Source organism: Jaculus jaculus, chromosome 4, assembly GCF_020740685.1.
Source record: "Jaculus jaculus isolate mJacJac1 chromosome 4, mJacJac1.mat.Y.cur, whole genome shotgun sequence".
Taxonomy (NCBI): Eukaryota; Metazoa; Chordata; class Mammalia; order Rodentia; family Dipodidae; genus Jaculus; species Jaculus jaculus.
Genome location: NC_059105.1, coordinates 138,610,867 through 138,627,215, shown reverse-complemented (window position 1 = coordinate 138,627,215; position 16,349 = coordinate 138,610,867). Strand labels below are relative to the sequence as shown.

The 16,349-nt window shown below is 38.4% G+C and overlaps 1 pseudogene; it reads left to right on the top strand.

Annotated features, from left to right (window-relative positions):
- The first annotated feature begins 1,516 nt into the window (after positions 1-1,516).
- The window catches only part of LOC101617146, a 106,655-nt pseudogene continuing 91,822 nt past the window's right edge, over positions 1,517-16,349 (top strand).

Below are 16,349 nucleotides of genomic sequence, written 5' to 3'. Positions count from 1 at the left end.
AATGTTTAGAGTCTTAATGATAATATGTCTTGGGGAGTTTCTCCTTTGGTCTAGTTGGTTAGGAGTTCTGTTTGCTTCTTGTATCTTGATGGGTCTTTCTTTTAAGAGACGGGGGAAGTTTTCTTCAATTATTGTGTTAAATAAGTTCTCCATGCCTTTGGTCTGAAATTCTTCTCCTTCTGGTATTCCAGTGATTCTGATATTAGGACGTTTAAGGTATCCCACAATTCCCTCATGTTCTGTTCACAGTAACTTCTGAACTTACTGAAATTTTTGGACTCTCGAACTGTTTCTTCATCCTTTCTTCCAAATCAGAGTTTCTATCCTCCACTTCACTGACTTTATTCTTGAGAGCCTCTAGCGAGTTTTGGACTTGTTCAATTAAGTTTGCATTTTCTACTACTTTCTATGTATCACTTCCATCACTCTGTCCAGCTCCCTTTTCACCTCATTTTCTGATTTTCTTGGTGATTCTTGGAAATCATCCTTGTATTTCTTTATGTTTTCATTTAGTGTGGCCAGCTGATTTTAAGATCCTCTTTTTTTTCACCTTCCCTCAACTCTCTTAGCTCTCTTTGAATTCCTTCTATTGTTTTATCATATTGCTCTAGCTTACTGATGGTAGCATCCACACGATTATCTGTCCTTTATAGCTTTCCTGGAAGTTCTAGCAGTAGGTTGGTCAGGGTTGCATTGTTCATTGTTTCCACTTGATGTTCTGATCCTAAGCACTCTTCTATGTTTTGCTTAGATGTAATCATTGTTGGACTGGGTGATCTGTCTGGCTTTTCTTGCATTTTATTTTTCATGTTATTTATTTTGTGCTGTGGTCTACCCATGTTAGTGTATGGGCAGGTAGGTGGGTGGAGCTGCCTGGGATCTCGCTCAATGAGAATCAAGGCAGCCTGGGGCAGTTGTAACCAGCCTGGGTTTTTGCTCTCTCTTGCCAAAGCCGCCTATCTACTGCCTGACAGTGGCACCAAAGTTGCCTGAATTCTCATCCAATAATGCAACAAAGCTGCCTACCTTTGAGTTTGAATGGGGACTGAGGTAGGAAGCCATGAAGCTGCCCAAACTCTGGCTGGGAACACTGGGACCTGCCAACATTCTGCGCTCTCCTGCCTCAGGGGAATGGGGGATGGGTGGCAATGGACAGGTAGGTGATGGCACCTGAACTGGCGGTAGTGACTCAGTGTGGTCTCGTGTGGTCCTTGCTGTGGGACTGGGCCCACTGCACGTGCAATTGTAGTGCAGAGGCAGCTGATGCGGGCACAGGGTCAGGACACAGCAGAGGCTGACCTGCGGGCAAGCGATCAGAGCTCAGCTTTGGGGGGTCCTGGCAGCTGCCTAATCATAGCAGAGGTGGCCCCTGTGGGCGTGCGAACCGAGCACAGCGTTGCTGGCCAACACGCACGATCAGAGCACAAAGGCAGAGGTCCCCGCATCAGCGCAGTGGGCTGGCATTCGCGCGATTGGCTGGTGTACGTGCGATCAGAGCACAGCCACATGGTGCGGGATGCGGTGGCTGTATGTGTGGGGGTAGACTACCCACCCGAGAGGGGATGTGTGTTTCCCTGTTTTTCTCCACTCTGTGCCCTCCCACTGGCAAGAAGACCCTGATAACATTAATTTCTTGCCTTTCTTTCCCCGGTATCTGCAGCGCAGCTAGGCGGTCGCCATCTTGGCCGGAAGTCCATTTCTTTAATTTCTTAATGCTTCTTGGAATTCATCCTTGCATTTCTTTATGTCTTCATTGAGCTTAAACATCTGGTTATTGAGGTCCCTTTCTTTTTTGTATTCTCCTTCAAATCATTTAACTGTCTTTGGAGTCCTTCTGGTTCTTATCTATTAGGTCTAATTTGGATAGGACAACTTTCATATGATTATTGGCCCTTTGTTGCTTTTTTGAAAGTTCTGCTATTTGCTTGGTCAGGGTTGCATAGCTTGAATCTTCATTTTATGATTCTGACTCTATTGTCTCTTCTATGTTTTTATTAGAGATAACCATTTTGGGACTGGGAAATCTTATTAGATTTACTTGCATTTGATTTTTCATGTTATTCCTTTTGTACTGTGGTCTGTCCATCACAGTGTAGGAGTCTTATTTAATTTAGAAGGAAGCTGTAGTCTACCCTTGAAGTGTGTTCACTGATTATTCTTTACTATGTTTGATTCCTCTAAGCTTCTGATGACAATGGAGCCTGCCTGCTCAGATGAAAGGAGCCTCTGGGTCTCTGGTGTGGGCCCAGGGACCTGATGAAGGGGCTTGATGTTCTGTTATTCGGGGTGTGGGACTATTTTTTAGTTGGCTTGAGGGGATTGGGTTAGAGGGAAATGGAAAAAAAAAGCAGACTGGTTTTGTGGCTGGGCTGCAAAGTGGGGGAGTATGGGAATGCATGGTAGTTACCTGATACTAAAGGGTGAAGGGATGGATGGGATATTGGGTCTCTTTTGACCCTGTAGCATGGGGTAGATAGGACTGTTGGGTCTTGTGACAAGTTAGGGTGGGGATATGGGACTCCTGTGGGTCATGTGACATGAAGAGGGTTCATGGAAGTCCCCTGTGCTGGGAGAGCCTAAGGAGGTGTGAACCCTAGCCTGCTGGCCTGGGTCAGAGCAAAGGGGTGGGATTACACTGGAGAGTGGGATGGTGTTTGCAAGCATGGAAGCACATGTGGAGCTATGTTAGCCTGCTGGCCAGGATTCCCTTGCCTGTGGTTAATGTAGGAGGAACATGTGGCTGGGACTGTGGCTAGGCAGATGCTTGAGGGGATTGAGGGACTGGTTGTCTACCCAAGAGAATGGGAATCAGCAGATTTCCTTCTTTGCTACTCTGTGTCTTCCCACTGGAGATCTGTTAGAGTCTGCTCACTGCTAAACCACCCAATGAACCCTAAACATCTTGCCTTTCCTTCCCTGGGAGGTACGATGCAGTTAGGCAAACACCATCTTGACAAGAAGTCCTCTAAGACTTTATCTTAACTCTGAGCCTTTTATAAATCAATCAGTAAGTTACATACTTCTAACACATAAAGGCACAGAGCAAGCATTCCTATTGAAAATTGCATAATAAGAACAGACTAGAGCAATGGAAAATCAGTAACCAGTAAGTAAAAATCTGCAGATTCAAGTCTGACATCTATAACCAGTGATGAAGAAGTCTCTGGGTTTCAATTCTGCTCCTCCAGGACTTCTCCATATTAGCCATTTTATAGATGTGGTATGTCCCAAACAACTTCTAGTCTACACTTTGCAGTCCATCTTAGAAGCTCCATAATACATGTTATTCATACAGGGATTTATACCTGGGTTTACATGCCACATGTCAACAGTGGCTTTTGGAAGTGATTACCTTCTTACCATTGTACAATGACCTTATTGACCCTCACACAGAGATTTCAGCTCTGCTTCACATGTTCAAGTATCGTTTCCACAAAGCAAAAGCATGTTACACATTGATTGACTCACTAAACTGTATTTTTTGTTTCCAAGGCCAGTATCAGTAGTGCAGCATAGCCAAATTTCTAATTTCAGGGGGAAATAAATGTTAAAGATCAGGTAACTCCCTGAGAAGTCTTCCTTCAAGCTTACTCCTTGCAAATAATTTGCATTCCTGCTTATTTGAGACTTCCATGGGGGTATTTCACCTTTAGGCATCTTTTCCATTGTCCCAATGTAAAGGTGTTGGTTCACCTTTAATAATGGCAATCTGCTTAACAATTGCATCATAAGTAACCTAAAACCAAACTGTGTGCCTTCAATTTTAAATTTGCTTTATTTTTTTTCCTGTAATAAACTGTACATCTTTCATATCTTTCTGTTTTATATCTTTTTAAAATAACACCAACCAGTTCATTACTTTTAAGTTAAACTTGTTCATATTTTCAGGGCATGGGTGGAAAAACACAGCCAGCCTTTATACCAGGAGCCCAGTTCTAACAAAGTTCTCTCCTTTCTCTTCCAAAGTTCATAAGAAAAGCTATCACAGTCCAGATTTCTCTCTGCATTTTGCACTTTTAAAAATTTCATGATATCTACAAATTAAGCTCTGCCTACAGCATTACAAGACTTTTTCCATCCCCTCAGAGTACCAAGTCCTTCCACATTCTTCCCACAAACACATTCTCAGAGACCAAAACCTGCATTGTTAGATTGTTTTTAAGTAGAATCTTGATGCTTTAATATATTTTATTTTTATTTATTTATTTGAGAGTGACAGAGAAAGAGGGAGAGAGAGAGAGAGAGAATGGACACACCAGGCCCTCCAGCCACTGTAAACTAACTCCAGAAGTGTGTGCCCCATGGGGTTCTGGCTAAGGTGGGTCTTGGGGAATAGAGCCTCAAGCTAGTGTCCTTAGGCTTCACAGGCAAGCACTTAACCACTAAGCCATCTCTCCAGCCCTTCATTGTTAGATTTATTGCACCAACAACCACAGTTCTCAGTACCTATTTTACTGTTGCAGTTACATTTTCATTGCTGAGATAAACATCAAACCAAAAGCAGCTTTGGGGATGAAAGGGTTTATTTCAGGCTTTCAAAATCTACAAGAAGTTCCATCATGTGAAAAGAAGCTAGCTCACTTCATTATGATCTACAGCAGAAAGAGAAAGAAGCCAACAGTGTCAACTTGTACAGCTGCTGAGTTCTGAATGTCTGTCTACAGACCCAGTAGAGCTAGACTGAAGATCCACACCCAGGATAGCCAAAGGGAGAAAATGATAGATAAGTAGTAACAAGGAACTTTAATATCAGACTAAAGCTACTAATATATTTAAATCATTTAGACAAAAAATGAATATGTAGATAACAAAATTGAATACAGACCAAATAGACATAACTAAAATGTACTGAGAATTTCATGTGTTAGCAACAATGGCAACAACAACAAAACATACTTTCTTCTGAAGCATACATATGTCATTCTACAGAATAGACCCTATGTTCACCCACAAATCAAGTCTAGAATTTTAAGGTAGAAATCATCACAAGCATTTTGTCTGATCAGAATGATATTAATCTTGATTGAAATTTTAAAAGTAATGTAGGAAAATACACACCTATTTTGATCTTAAACAAAATATGAACAACCAATACTAGTTAATTTTGTCTTTGCTATGTAAAAATATCTGAGAAAAGCAACTTGTGAAGGTGAGTTTATTTTCACTCCACAGTTTGAGGTGCTGTCCCATCACAGTGTCAAAAACGTGGCAATGAGAATAAGTCTCTGTCAAGGCAGGAATATGAGCTAGCTAGTGGCATCACATTCATAAACAGGAAGTGATTTTAAGAATGTTGGCCCTCCACTAACTCTCCTTTTTATTTAATCCAAAATATTTTCCCATGAGATATCACCTACATTTAGGGTGGGTTTTTCTTCTTCAATTAAATGGCTTTAGCAACACTTTCACAAATATTCCCAAGGGCATGTCTCCTAGGTGAGTCCAAAAGCAGTCAACTTGATGATGACTATTATCCAACAGAGAATCAAACAAGAAGATAAAAAAGATAAAAGACAACATTTAGACAAGTAAAATGCACAGATATATGAAAACATATGGTATGATTAATAAAAAGTAGTACTAGCAGGCTTGAGAGATGGATTAGTGGTTACCTGCATGCCTGTGAAGCCTAAAGACCCAGGTTCAAGGCTCAATTGCCCAGGACCTACGTTAGACAGATGCACAAGTGGGCACACACATCTACATATCTGGAGTTTGTTTGCAGTGCCTGGAAACCCTGGCATGCCCATTCTCTCTCTCTCTTTCTGTCTGTCACTCTCAAATAAATAAATAAAAAGAAACAAAAAAATATTAGTACTAGATGGAAAACTTAAGCATAGAAGAAGAAATATCATCTAAGAATAAGCTAAGGTCACAATAAGAATAACAAACAAAGCCCCAAGGCAGCAGAAAGAAAATATCAGAAATCATAGCAGAATGAATGAAAAACATTTTTTTTTAAAGAGGGAGGAGGACCAGCACCTCTGAGTTATTGTTTGAAAAGATAAAGGTAAATCTGATTAATGTGTAAATATGCAAATCCAGAAAAAATGGAGTATTAAAACAAACAAAATTAACAGTAAAAGAGGAGATATTACAACTGAGACTCAAAGTCTGAGGAGTTATGTATAGATGCAAGAAAATTGCACAATTTAGAAAAATGTATAAATCCTAGCCAAAAAGGTTTGTCCTGATAGAAACATGAAGAAGGCTAAAATTTGAAGAGACAAATCATAAGGATTTTTATAAACCTAACATTATTTAAAATAATACCTATTAATACAAAATAAATGCACATTTTAAAATGAGTAATGATTTATTGTCTCTTTGATGTTCCTTAAACAACTTGCCAAGCTCTGAACCTAGAAGTAAGGCTACTCATAATTTTTTTTCTACTTTTCTCATTTCTCATTATGAAGACTTATTAAAATAGGATGATGATAGAATAGGCCAACCATTCTTTATCTGAAACTATTAACACTCATATGTTTTGTCATAATGATGCCAAGAGAAAATGAATAATATTCAAAACACCATCAGTAAGTATCACAAACAATAAAGGATTTTCATTTTGTCCATTGAGGTCTGAAATAAATCTTCTGTATAACTTTCTGAATGCTACGCAGGTTATTTTTATAGATTCAGAAAGATTTGACCCTAACATTTATTGAAACCCCTGTCACATTGGTTATATCCTGTCTCCAAATTTTCTGAAGCTTATGATATTTACTTCTTTGAAGACTAATTTCTGTCATCTCTAGGTTCCCATCACCTTTCATTCTATTTTACTATCATATAGGATTTGTGCATGTATGTGCACACAGTAGCATGCGTAGCTCCTGTATGTGAGTGCAGGCTCGTGTCAGTTGACAGCTTCAGGTTTTGACCCTTGCCTTCCCCCTTGTTGGACACATGGCCTTGTTTTCCTTCATCGCTACATTAGTCAGGCAGACTGGCCAGTGAGCTTCTGGGAAATTCTGTTTCAACCTCCCTTTTCTTTTTCAGGCCTACTAAGATTACAGACACTGGCAACAGCATTGGGCTTTTAACTGGCTTCCAGGGTTCTGGACTAAGGTACTTGCAGTTGCACAATAAGCATTTTTGTTCAATCTATCTCTCCAGCCTGCATATGCCATTTTACATGGTAATGTGTAGTTGATGATTTTGTGTGTTATGGTAGCTCATGCAAAAGTATTCTCCAGAATCACAGACGCTGTTTGGTGCAAATAAACCAAGTGAAGAGTAGAATAATAGAAGAGAGAATAATAAAAAAGTATACAATTATGATCAATATTAATTTTTGATCTGTGTAGACCTTTCTATTCATTCTTAACTCTTTCTTAAAATATAAATATAAATTTGAAAGAATAACCAGTCTCCAACCTGGTAATTTTATTACCTGCACATGAGTTTCAATGTTTATGAATATATTTCCAAAGACTGAAATGATATAGCAAATGGAAAACTTGATGTTCAGTCTTTATCTGAAAAAACACATCCATTTTGAAAACATAGTAATTATCAAAAGTTATGCTCATTCATTTAGTAGAAGATTACTGGAAAAATTCAGACCCAAAGGGCTATTCAGAAAGTGTTCTTTGGCCAGTCATAGTGGCACACACCTTTATTCCCAGCACTCTGGAAGCAGAGCTAGGAGGATCTAGGTCAGCCTGATACCACATAGTGAATTTGAGGTCAGCCTGAGCTAGAGCAAGAGCCTACCTCAATAAATAAATAAATACAACTGTTACTCAAATTTTTATTTTATGGAAGCATTTTATGAATTGCAATGTTTGTTTTAGGAATAAGTAGACAACATTTTAGACATCAAAATTTTCTGTTTTATTCTAAATTCAGTTCACCTTTAACATGGATAATCATATAGTTGATTAAAAGTCCAAGCAATATACTCTAGTAATTGTAAAAAGGAAGTAGAAGCCAAGTAAACCTTTCACAGGGTACTGATTAATGAAACACTAAGCTCAGTTATTAATCTTAAATGGGTAAGATGCCACAGTAGCTGGGTTGATCAAGAGAAACTGTTCTGGCAGGTTTGATGATGTCTACACAGGAAAACCAATGATAGATTATATTGTTACCTGGAGAGCATTGAATTGGAACACAGGGAATTTGATGTTCTTTAAGAAATATTTCTATCATGCTGCAATACTGCAATGAATTGCATTCCTCTGCCCTAGAGAATTTTCTGTCTGCATACCCAGGACAAATCCTACAAAATCAGATTACTTCTCTTTTGAACGATTATAAGAAAACTCAGGCTAGTTATTACAACACAACTCTGCAATCTTCTTTCCTACATTATGAGTGCATACTATTTATGTCTCCTGATGCAAGTTACAAGAGTTTAAACACATTTATTTGGTTCATGAAATGTTGCCTCTTTGAAATTACTTGGGCAAATACCTTGGACAATCTACTCATTTATAAAGAAACAGTAATTCCATAATCTTTATTAAATATTCTATGTCTTCAAGTATATTTCCTTAAAATTTTCACAGAGAAGTAATTATAGGCATTTTACTCACATTTATATCCATAGGAATTTATTATTTTGTTAATATCTGCAGCATTCTTTTTGTGGCATTTTGCCATTTTTCAATAAGCACAGGTCTTCTATACTCCTGTGATCTGCCTGGCCTTAGGTAGACACTTATGGTTCGTGTGACTCCCGTGTGACTGGCTTGTGTCATTAGTCATTTTTTGAAGTTTGCTCTTTTTCAATCACCAGGAGATTTTGAACTATTTGATGGCAGACTTCATCCTGACAATGAATTCAGAAGAGGACCAGTGTCAGGGCGAAGGATAATAAAAAAAGATTTCAGAGTTAAGTCTGCACTTAAACTGAATCTTTGGAGATTCAAGCAGAGGAGGGAAGAAGTTGAACTGGGTATTGGAACTAATTCAACAAAAGCACAGAGATAGCTCTTAGAAATACTGTTACTTTTCTTTAAACCATTTATAAGTAGATTCATGTTTAAACCAATAAATTAGCATTAGTAATAAAAATTAAAAGCAGCAAAATTTAAGCTAAAGGCAGTATATATAAAATTAATTCTTAAGGGTAGAGAGTTGTGCACTATTTAACATCTATGCCACAGTTCAACTCTGAGATTATACATACTGTACATACTATAGTTTTGCCTACAAAAATATTGGAGGAATTATCAAACTGAAGTAGAAATGATGTAAAGTGCATTCCAACAGTCCCTGATGGTTCATCCAATGATCAATTGTGGGATCTAAATATTCTATAGCTGCTGCTGAGCACGAGTCATGAGAGGGTCCGTATCAGTTGGTTTGAATATGTCAACTCAAAATAAATGGGTTGGGTTCATTTTAGGTCTGCTTCAGTGGTGAGGTCTTGGGAGCCTCTGTGTCCATATACCTCAACAAGAAGGGGCGCAGGAGAGGAGGGAGGACAGGGAAGAGGCTAACAATGGTACCAACTGGACTGTATTTACTGAGTACAATATTAATTAATAAAATAGAAGGTTAAAAAAAAGAAATTGGTTGTGTAATTTAATATTAACTAACAATATTGTGATATTTACCACTTACTAAATCTGAACATACGAATTAACTTTTAGATTAATTTTAATGTGCCAACTAAATACATACTTACAGATTTGCATACATGCCAATTATTTTGAGAAACCCGAGGAAATTAGAAATTGGAAAATCAGATAATAGATGTTATCAAACTACAAATCATCAAAAGACACAAATTTATTTTAAGTTGGCTGTTTTTGAACAGGAATTTCATCAATTTTTGAAATAGGACACCCTGATAGTAAGTATAGCTTTGACAATCCTTTAATGTGTTCTTACTTATAAGGTGCCTTCAGTAATGAGCTTCCCATATTAATAAATTATCTGGGTCCAGAAACTAAAATGCAATGTTGAAAATGATATTGTTAAAAACACTTAAGAAATAACTGAAGGAAGACATAAGAAGATGGAACAAGCTTCCATGCTCATGGATTGAAAGAATTAATATTATCAAAATGACCATCCCTTCAAAAGCATTATACAGATTCAATGCAATTCCAGTAATTCCCAGCAACATTTTTCAAAGAAATATAAAATAAAATACACTCTCAAAATTCTTATGGAAGCACACAAGGCCTTGGATAGCCAAAAATGTACTCATCAAAAAGAACACCTCTGGTAGTATCACCATCCCTGACTTAAAGCTATACTAAAAGGCAATAGTAATAAAGTTATGCTATAAGGTCATTGTAATAAAAATATCATGGTAGTGGCATAAAAACAGGAACAGGAATCAATGGAATAGAATTGAAATTCAGATATGAGTTCAAGTAACTGCAGGTACCTGATTTTTGACAATGCAGGCAAAAGTGCTCACTGGAGCAAAGACAGCATTTTGAACAAATGAGGATGGAGAAACAAGATAGCGACATGTAGAAGATTGAGTTTGAAACCTCTCTTCTTCCCATTGCACTAAAATGAACTCCAAATGGGTTAAGAACATCAATGTAAGACCTGAAACTCTAATCCAACTAGAAGGGAAGGTAGAGAGAACACTATGAGCTATAGGTATGGGAAAACACTTTATGAACAAGATTCCAACTGCCCAGGGAATCAGCCAAACATTAAATAACTGGAGCATCATGAAAATAGAAAGCTACTGTACAGATAAGTAAATCATCAATAGAGTCAATAGACAACTTACTTAGTGGGGGAGTAACTTCAGCAGCAATACCTCCAAAAATGGTTTAATTTCTAGAATCTACAAAGAACTCAAAAACCTAAACAATAAAAAATCAACTCTCTCTCTCTCTTTCTAATACATAAAAATAGGGCTGGAGAGATGGCTTGGTGGTTGAGGCACTTGCCTACAAAGCCTAAGGACACAGTTCTGATTCCCCAGTACCCATGTAAGCCAGATGCACAAGGCAGTGCATGCATCTGGAGTTTATTTTCAGTGGCTAGAAGACCTGAAGTGCCCATTATCTCAATTTACGTCTTTCTCTCTCTCTTACTCAAATAAATAAAATGTTAAAAATTAAAATTGAAACATTTCTTTTTAAAGGGCTAGAGAGATTTCTTAGTGGTTAATGTTCTTTACTGCAAAGCTTAAGAACCCAAGTTTGAGTCCTCAGTATCCAGGTAAGCCAGACAGACAAGGTGGTGCATGTGTCAGGAGTTCACTTGTAGTGTAGAAGCCCTGGTATACACACTTTCTCTTTCTCTTAAATAAATAAATTAATTAATATTCTGAAAGACATTATAAAAATTAAAAAATATATTAAGAACCCCACTCCAAAAATGGAGTTGGGAATTGAACAGAGAGTTGTTAAAAGAAGATATACAAATGACCATTAAACCCATAGGGATGTTCATCATCTCTACTCATTAGGGAAATGCAAGTTAAGACAACTATGAGCGTACATGTCACTCCAGTCATAATGGCAACCATCACAAAAATAAAATGACAGCACATGTTGGCAGTGGTGTGGGGGATGAGGAACCCTCATCCACTGATGGTAGGAGTGCAAACTTGAACAGCTATTATGAAAATCAAAAAAAAAAAAAAAAAGCTGAAAAGAGAACTACCATTACATCCAGTTATATCTCTTTTGGGCACATACCCTAGAGGAATTCACTACTTACCACAGAGACGCATAATCAACCGTTTTTATTGTTGCTCTTTTCACAATAGCTAGGAAATGGAAGAAGTCCAGAAGCCCATCAAGAAATGAAAAATCGGACTTCTGGTTAAGATGGCGGCGTAGGTACCACGCCAAAGCAGCCTAGGGGGGAAAAAGACCAAAAAAAACTCAGCAAAATACACACTTTTACTAAAAAGTGAGGTGTATAGGAAATTGAAGCGGCAGCGGAGAAGTAGAAGAGGTATAGAGCATCCAGAGCCTGCACAGGCGGGAAAAGCGGCTCCGGCAGCTCAGCGGCGCAGCAGAAGACCGCCAGACTCAGCTCGAGCCGCAGGAAAAGCCAGGTGCGGGATTTTCCCCTCACACCGTGCTCTCCGCAACTCAGGAAACGTGAGGGTAGAGCGGCAGCAAGCAACGGAGGAGCAGACTGCAAGGCAGAAGAACACGTGGAACAGCGAGACAACCAGAGCAGCCGCGGCTCCCTCCCCTCTGCCACCGCCTGAGCCCAGCTCCAGCGAACAGAGCATCGGCCCGGACCCGGCCATACCAACTTGGGCTGACAACGGGACCCAAGCAGGAGCAGAGTTCGGGAGCAACATCAGCAGCTCCAGCACCGGTACCAGCGGCTCCAGCAGCAGCAGACCCAGGAGTGGCAGCAGCGGCAGATCCCGCAGCAGCAGCTTCAGGGGGAGCAGCAGCAGTGGACACAGCAGCAGCAGCTTCAGCAGCAGTGGTGGCTTCAGCAGTGGCAGCTACAGCAGCAGCAGAGGAAGCAGCAGCGGCTCAGTTTGCCCCGCAGGAAAAGCAAGTGCCCAGCTCCAGAAATCAGAACAGCAGCCCGACGACCCAAGCAGTAACTTGACTGAGACCAAAATCACCCAAGGTAACTGGGATTTCACCAGGGAAGGGTCTCACTTGGTCACAAGCTGACTTGGATACCTCAACAGACCAGAAATCTAAACCTATTTGTTGATAGAGGATCTGGTCATTATAATAACTACTCTTGCATACATACTCGGGGCTGTTTTTGATTGAATGTGTACAGTGTTTAGTTAAATTTTAGAATCTACCTGTATTTTATTCCACTCAGCCTGCTTGAATACTCCTATAGCAGGGAAACTCAACCCCTAAGAACATCTTTGTAGATACTCTGAGAGTCTTAAGAGCCACACCTAATACCTTAAGGTCCTACCCTGAAAATATATTACATCAAATCAATTGATACAGCTAAGAATACACAGCTAGCTAGAAAATCCAAGCATTAACTTAATCCAAGATGCAAAAATATATACATTATAACACAAGAAACACTAAAAAGCAAGACGATATAAATCCACCTAAAAGTATTAATGTATCAGAAATGTCCTCCAGTGAGAAAGAGTTAGAGGAAATTCCTGAGAAAGAGTTCAAAAGAATAATTATAAATATGTTCAAAGAGGTCAAAGAACACATGAAAACAATCAAAGAAGAAATCAAAGAGGAAATCAAAGAGGAAATCAAAGGAATCAAAGAAGAGGCAGGACACCAATTTAATGAAATAAAGAAGGCAATACAAAACATAAATAGGGAAATAGAAATAATAAAGAAAAACCAGTCAGAATTACTAGCAATGAAGAACACAGTTAATGAAATAAAAAACTCTGTAGAAAATCTCACCAGTAGGATGGATGAGGGAGAGGACAGAATATCTAAGCTAGAAGACCAGGTGGCAGACCTAATGCAGTCCAACAAAGAGAAGACAAACTTATAGAAAAATATGAGTGGGAATTTCAAGATATTCGGGACACTATGAAAAGATCCAATATAAGAATTCAGGGTATAGTAGAAGGAGAAGAACTCCACTCCAGAGGCATAGTAGGCATCTTCAACAAAATCATAGAGGAAAATTTCCCCCAAATTGGGAAAGAGGTGCCAATACAGATACAGGAAGCCTTTAGAACCCCAGCCAGACAAAAACCAGAAAGAACCTCTCCTCGCCATATTATAATCAAACTTCCAAACACACACACCAAAGAAAAAATATTGAAAGCAGTTAGAGAGGAAAATCAAGTTACCTACAAAAGCAAGCCCATCAGGATTACAGCAGATTATTCAACACAAACTTTTAAAGCCAGAAGGGCTTGGAGTGATATATTCCAAGTTCTGAAAGATAACAACTGTCAACCAAGGTTACTTTATCCTGCAAAGTTATCCATTCAAATAGATGGAGAAATAAAGACATTCCATGACAAAAGCAGGTTAAAGGAGTATTTGAAGACAAAACCAGCTCTACAGAAAATACTTGATAGAATCCTCCATGCTGAACAAAAGGAAAAGCACACATATAAGGAACCTAGAAAAAACAAGCTATACTCAAATACCAGTTAACAGAAGAGAGCACAGGTAGAACCAGTAACACACACACACACACAAAAATGGCAAACATAAATACACACCTTTCAATAATATCTCTTAATATCAACGGTCTCAATGCCCCAACGAAAAGACATAGATTTGCAGACTGGGTTAAAAAGCAGGATCCTACAATTTGTTGTCTCCAAGAAACTCACCTTTCTACAAAGAATAGACATTATCTTAGGGTGAAAGGTTGGAAGACGGTGTTTCAAGCAAATGGGCCTAGAAAACAAGCAGGGGTTGCTATCCTAATATCAGACAGGGTAGACTTTAGTCCGACGTTAGTCAAGAAAGATAAGGAAGGTTACTTTATATTGATTAAGGGCACACTCCAACAGGAGGACATTACAATCCTAAACATATATGCACCTAACATGGGGGCTCCCAAATTCGTCAAACAAACACTATTAGAACTAAGGTCATAGATAACACCAAACACAGTGGTGGTGGGTGACTTTAACACCCCACTCTCATCAATTGACAGGTCATCCAGGGAAAGAATAAACAGAGAGGCATCTGGACTAAATGAGGTCATAGAAGGAATGGACCTAACAGATATATACAGGACATTTCATCCAGAGGCTGCAGAATATACATTCTTTTCAGCAGCACATGGAACATTCTCTAAAATAGACCATATATTAGGACACAAAGCAAATCTTAACAAATTCAGGAAAATTGAAATAATTCCTTGCATTCTATCTGACCACAATGGAATTAAACTACAAATCAGTAGCAAGAAAGTCTATAGAGCATACACAAAATCATGGAAACTAAACAATACACTACTAAATGATGAGTGGGTCAATGAAGAAATCAAAAAGGAAATCAAAAAATTTATAGAGTCCAATGATATTGAGAACACAACATACCAAAATATCTGGGACACAATGAAGGCAGTTCTAAGAGGTAAATTTATAGCTTTAAGTGCCTATATTAAGAAATTAGAAAGGTCGCAAGTAAACGACCTAATGCTTTGCCTTAAAGCCTTGGAAAAAGAAGAACAAGGCAAACCAAAAATTAGTAGACGGGAAGAAATAATAAAGATTAGGGCAGAAATTAATGAAATAGAAACAAAAAGAACAATCCAAACAATTAATGAAACAAAGAGTTGGTTCTTTGAAAGGATAAACAAGATTGATAAACCCTTAGCAAATCTGACCAAAAGAAAGACAGAAGAGACACAAATTAATAAAATCAGAGATGAACAAGGTAACATCACAACAGACTCCAGAGAAATTCAAAAAATCATAGGGACATACTATAAAAGCATATACTCCACAAAGTATGAAAATCTGAAAGAAATGGATGATTTCCTTGATCTATATGACCTACCTAATTTAAATCAAAATGAGATTAATCACTTAAATAGACCTATAACAAACATGGAGATCCAAACAGTTATCAATAATCTCCCAACTAAAAAAAGCCCAGGCCCGGATGGATTCACTGCTGAATTTTACCAGACTTTTAAGGAAGAGCTAACACCATTGCTTCTTAAGCTTTTCCAGGAAATAGAAAAAGAAGGAATTCTACCAAACTCCTTCTATGAGGCCAGCATCACCCTGATACCAAAACCAGGCAAAGATAGAACAAAAAAAGAAAATTACAGACCAATCTCCCTCATGAACATAGATGCAAAAATTCTCAACAAAATATTGGCAAACAGAATACAAGAGTATATCAAAAAGATCATTCACCCTGACCAAATAGGCTTTATCCCAGAGATGCAGGGATGGTTCAACATATGCAAATCTATAAATGTAATACATTACATAAACGGGTTGAAGGACAAAAATCACATGATCATCTCATTAGATGCAGAGAAAGCATTTGACAAAATCCAACATCCCTTCATGATGAAAGTCCTACAGAGACTGGGAATAGAAGGAACATATCTCAATATAATAAAGGCTATTTATGACAAGCCTACAGCCAACATATTACTAAATGGGGAAAAACTGGAAGCTTTTCCACTAACATCAGGAACAAGACAAGGGTGTCCACTGTCCCCACTTCTATTTAATATAGTTTTGGAAGTCTTAGCCATAGCAATAAAGCAAGAGACACACATAAAAGGGATACAAATTGGAAAGGAAGAAATCAAGTTATCATTATTTGCAGATGACATGATTCTATACATAAAGGACCCTAAAGACTCTACTAGCAAGCTGTTAGAGCTCATCAAAGCCTACAGCAATGTAGCAGGATACAAAATAAATACACAGAAATCAGTAGCCTTCATATATGCTAACAACAAACACACAGAGGATGAAATCAGAGAATCACTCCCATTCACAA